This window comes from Vipera ursinii (assembly GCF_947247035.1).
Source record: "Vipera ursinii genome assembly, chromosome: 1".
NCBI classification, from domain to species: Eukaryota; Metazoa; Chordata; class Lepidosauria; order Squamata; family Viperidae; genus Vipera; species Vipera ursinii.
In genome coordinates, this window is record NC_139512.1 from 29,480,328 (window position 1) to 29,486,393 (window position 6,066).

Genomic DNA, 6,066 nt, shown 5'->3' on the forward strand with positions numbered 1-6,066 from the left:
TATCTACATCATCTTCTGTAAATACTGGTGCCTGGCACACATAAGAACAGTATTTGGCATCAAATCTTTATTTGATAAATTTCTAAAGCAGTGAGCATCACAGTTCTACTTTTACCGGTCTACTATAGAGAGCGTCCTCTCGTACTGTATTGTGGTTTGGTATGCTGGTCTGACAGCCGCGGATAGGAAAGCATTACAGAGGGTGGTGAGCACAGCACAAGACATTGTGGGCTGTCCCCTGACACCACTGGATGACATCGCCAGGTCTCGCTGCCTTGGAAGAGTGAGGAAAATTCTCAGGGACGACTCACACCCTGGATGGTATTTTTTTTACTCTCCTACCATCGGTTAGGAGATATAGAAGTATAGCCAGCCACACCAACAGGCTGAAGAACAGCTTCTATCCATGGGCTGTCAGGGTCCTGAATGGGAAATAATTTTACAAACTTTATGTATGATTGACTTGCGAGGCCAGTGTGTTGTGCAATTAGCTCACATGGTGTAATAAGATGGAGGGTTTGTGTCACTGTGAGTTGGGGGTGGGGGCACGAAGGGAGGCTTAGCCAATCTCATTGTATACATGGTTATACTTTGACAATAAAGGCTCATTCATTCATTCTATATGAGGTTTACAAAAGGAAGAGAAAAATCTATACACTGAAGGCAAAATGAAAACCACACTCCAAAATACAATCCACAAATTACAAGTACCTAAAGATAAATTTATTTTGAAATAAACCAGCTGTATTCTGCTTTTTCCAACATATCCTTTATACTTTTCCTACTCAATCAAGCTTGTTGCTGAATAGGATCTGTTGAAACAGTAGCTTTCCAAACTATTGGATTCAGAGCTCTTAGAATAGCTGCCTGAGCAGCTATTATAGTTGGTCACACAGTCAACCAGATTTATAGAATTATTATTAGACCATTGTTTCCCAAGAACCCAAGACAGGCAGATGTTTAATTATTTTAAAGATATTGCTTAATAATATTGTTAAAAATATTAAAGTTATCTATTATGGTTGGTCACCATGTCTGACCCCTTCACGGATTACTGCCTTGTCGTGGCGAAGGGGCTTGCGTAATTCAATGAAGCTATGAGCTATGCCGTGCAGGGCCACCCAAGATGGACAGGTCATAGCAGAGAGTTCTGACAACACGTGATCCACCAGAGAAGGAAATGGCAACCCACTCCACTATCTTTGCCATGAAAACCCTATGGACAGTACCAAAAGGCAAAATGATATGACGCTGGAAGATGAGCCCCTCAGGTCGGAAGGTGTCCAATATGCTACTGGGGAAGAGCAGAGGGCTAGTACTAGTAGCACCAGAAAGAATGAGGCGACTGGGCCAAAGCCGAAAGGATGCTCAGCTGTGGATGTGTCTGGTGGTGAAAGGAAAGTCCGATGCTGTAAAGATTTTTTTCTCCATAGTAACCTGGAATTTAAGATCCATGAATCAAGGAAAGCTGGACGTGGTCAAACAAGAGATGACAAGACTGAACGTTGACATCTTAGATATCAGCGAACTAAAATGGACAGGAATGGATGAATGGATGAATGACCATCAGGTATACTACTGCAGGCAATAATCCCTCAGAAGAAATGGAGTAGCCTTCATAGTCAATAAAAGAGTAGGAAAAGCAATACTGGGATACAATCCCCAAAATGACAGAATGATCTCAGTTCGAATCCAAGACAAACCATTCAATATTACAGTAGTCCAAGTCTATGCCCCAACCACCAGTGCTGAAGAGGATGAAATTGACCAGTTCTATGAAGCCCTACATCACCTTGTAGAACTAACACCAAAAAATGATGTCCTTATCACCATGGGGGATTGGAATGCTAAAGTAGGAAGCCAAAAGATAAGCGGAATAACAGGCAAGTTTGGCCTTGGAGTGGAAAATGAAGCAGGGCACAGGCTGATAGAATTTTGTCAAGAGAATACGATGGTCATAGCAAACACTCTTTTCCAACAACCCAAGAGACGGCTCTACACATGGACATCACCAGATGGTCAACACAGAAATCAGATTGACTATGTGCTCTGCAGCCAAAGATGGAGAAGCTCTATACATTCAGTAAAAACAAGACCAGGAGCTGACTGTGGCTCAGACCATGAGCTTCTCATTGCAAAGTTTAGGCTTAAACTGAAGAAAGTAGGGAAAAGCACTAGGCCACTCAGGTATGAAATAAATCATATCCCTGTTGAATATACAGTAGAGGTGACAAATAGATTTAAGGAATTAGATCTGATAGACAGAGTGCCTGAAGAACTATGGACAGAGGTTCGCAAAATTGTACAACAGGTAGCAACCAAAACCATGTTATTTCTGCTATTTTTTAGTCCTTAAAAGGACTGTGGAGTTGTGTGTGAAGCCAGGAGATCCTCGCAGATGTCTGGCTACCAGTCCGTCTGTTACTCATTTAGCGCCACCCAGGAGGCACGTGTGGCTTAAGGTTTGCCACAGATGCGAGTAACTTTGCCCCTAAAATTAGTCAGCAAAGACATCTGAATAATTGACTCCCTCAGGGCTCTGTATTGGCCCCATCCTTATTCAACTTATATATTTCCGATATACCACCCACACTACCAACAAAGTTCTCTTACGCTGATGGCATTAGCATATAGCCACAAGGACATCGAAGTTACAGAAGGTGTACTTACAGCCGACCTTACAACTCTGAGCACATACTTCCACCAATGGAGGTTAATCCCAAGTGTAAGTAAGACAGTCACATCATGTTTCCACCTTAATAATAAACTGACAAAAAGAGAACTCAATGTATACCTAAATAACAAATTGCTCCCATATGAGGCAACTCCAAAATATCTGAGGGTCACCTTAGACAGGACCCTTTTAAAAAACATATTCAGAATATGGCTGCCGTTAACAGCAGAAACAACATTCTGCAAAAACTATGCAGAACAACTTGGGGAGCTTCAGCTCCAAGTCTTCGATGCGCAGCCCTTGGGCTTTGCTACTTTGTAGCAGAATACTGCACACCTGTATGGATAAACAGCTCACATACAAGACTTGTTGATGTTCAACTCAACCATATGATGAGATTAATTACTGGGTGCATAAAATCTACACCTATTCACTGGCTACCAGTTCTTAGCCACATACTTACCCCGCACTTACGACGACAAGACGCTCTCATTCGGGAGTATAGTAAGATCCTGCTAAACTCCTCTCTATCCATTCATACCTATACCTCTGATATCTTAAGATGTCAATTAAAGTCAAGAAATCCACCACTCCTCACAGCGCTTAAGCTGCTGGCTGAACATCAGAGCACTATACAAAAGTGGATGGAAGCATACCTCCCAAGATATTTCTGAGCATATTAATCCTAATAGTATACCTCCAGGATTTAATCTACCCCGACACATAAGGGTGACATACAATAGAATTAGAACGACTCATGGAGTGTGTGCCGATTCTCTGTAAAAATGGGGAAAGACACCTTCAGCACAATGTGATTGCGGGGCTCCCCGACAGACTATCCAACATATAGTGAAGGAATGCACTAATAGAAGATACCCAGGAGATTTTAAGGACTTCCTCTGCGTAACAATGGCAGCTACTGACTGGATCTCCAAACTCGACATTAAACTCTGAAATGTTATTTCTGTTTTCCTCTTAGGTTTTATAATTGCTTCTTTTTTAAAAAAAATTGTTTTAACTGTTCTAACTTGTAAATATGAAGTGCTTTTAATTCTGTGTGTGACCAGCCATACGCTAAATAAATAACCAAAACTATCCCAAAGAAAAAGAAATGCAAGAAAGCAAAATGGCTGTCTGAGGAAGCTTTGCAAATAGCTGAGGAAAGGAGGGAAGCGAAAGACAAAAAGAAAGATACGCCCAATTGAATGCAGAATTCAAGAGAATAGCTAGAAGAGATAAAAATGCCTTTTTAAATGAACAGTGCAAAGAAATAGAAGAAAACAATAGAATAGGGAGGACCAGAGATCTTTTCAAGAAAATTGGAGAGATGAAGGGAACGTTTAATGCAAAAATGGGCATGATAAAGGACCAAAATGGCAGGGACCTAACAGAGGCAGAAGAGATTAAGAAGAAGTGGCAAAGTTACACAGAAGAACTATACAAGAATGAGCTTAACATCCCTGATAACCATGATGAGATGGTCACTGATCTCAAGCCAGACATCCTAGAATGTGAAGTGAAGTGGGCCTTAGAAAAGCTGAGCAACAACAAAGCTAGTGGAGGTGACAGTATTCCAGCTGAGCTATTCAAAATCTTAAAAGACGATGCAGTAAAAGTGCTATGCTCAATTTGTCAGCAAATTTGGAAAACTCAGCAGTGGCCACAGGATTGGAAAAGATCAGTTTACATTCCAATTCCAAAGAAAGGCAGTGCCAAAGGATGTTCAAACTATCGCACTCATTTCACATGCTAGTAAAGTTATGCTTAAAATCCTACAAGCTAGACTTCAGCAGTATGTGGATCGAGAATTACCAGAAGTACAGGCAGGATTTCGAAGAGGCAGAGGAACTAGAGAGTTCCAGAAAAACATCTATTTCTGCTTCATTGACTATGCTAAAGCCTTTGATTGTGTGGATCATAACAAACTCTGGCAAGTTCTTAAAGAGATGGGCGTACCAGACCATCTTGTCTCTTGAGAAAACTATATGCGGGTCAAGAAGCAACAGTGAGAACTGGACACGGAACCACTGATTGGTGCAAAATTGGGAAAGGAGTCCGGCAAGGATGTATACTGTCGCCCTGCCTATTTAACTTATATGCAGTGCACATCATGAGAAAGGCAGGGCTAGATGAATTAAAAGTTGGAATTAAGATTGCCGGAAGAAATATCAACAACCTAAGATATGCAGATGACACCACTCTAATGGCAGAAAGCGAAGAAGAACTAAGAGCCTCTTGTTGCGGGTGAAGAAGGAGAGTGCAAAAGTTGGGTTGAAACTTAACATTAAGAAAACCAAGATCATGGCATCCGGCCCTCTCAATTCCTGGCAAATAGATGGGGGGGGGAAATGGAGATAGTGACAAATTTTATTTTCCTGGGCTCCAAGATCACTGCAGATGGGGACTGTAGCCAAGAAATTAAGACGCTTGCTCCTGGGGAGGAAAGCCATGGCAAATCTAGACAGCACACTAAAAAGCAGAGACATCACCCTGTCAACAAAAGTGCGTATAGTCAAGGCTATGGTCTTCCCAGTTGCAATGTATGGCAGAGAAAGTTGGACCATAAGAAAGGCCAAGCGCCAAAGAATTGAGGCCTTTGAGCTATGGTGCTGGCGAAGACTCCTGCGAGTCCCTTGGACTGCAAGGCGATCAAACTGGTCAGTCCTAGAGGAGATCAACCCTGACTGCTCTTTAGAAGGCCAGATCCTGAAGCTAAAACTCAAATACTTTGGCCACCTAATGGGAAGGAAGGACTCACTGGAGAAGAGCCTAATGCTGGGAAAGATTGAGGGAAATAGAAGAAGGGGATGACAGAGAATGAGATGGCTGGATGGAGTCACTGAAGCAGTAGGCGTGAGCTTAAATGGACTCCAGAAGATGGTAGAGGACAGGAAGGCCTGGAGGAACGTTGTCCATAGGGTCGCGATGGGTTGCACACAACTTCGCAGCTAACAACAACAACCAAGTCTGACAGGTGCTTAAATTATATTGGTCATTTTTATTCCCTTGTAGAGTCTTTAAAGACCTGGAATAGGTGGATGTGGTTTGGTGATGCTGAAGGTATGTAGCAACATATCAGCCGTTCAGAGTAAAGCTACCTTTTGCAATTTACTAATGGCAATTCTGTTGATCACCATTGCGCCAAATATTTTGGGATTGCACTATTATAGTACCTATTAATATTAATAGTACCTATTAATATTGGTACTATCTTTGCTTTGTCAGTCCTTCTGCGTTGTACTTCTATTTGCAAGTCTTTGTTTTCTGAGATTTTCTCCTGTCTTCTCTATTCTGCTTATTTTGCTGTCTCCATGTACAACATCGATTATTATTCGGAGTAATATTGTTTCGTCGACATACGTATTGTTAAATATAGGAACCTACTCCAGCGA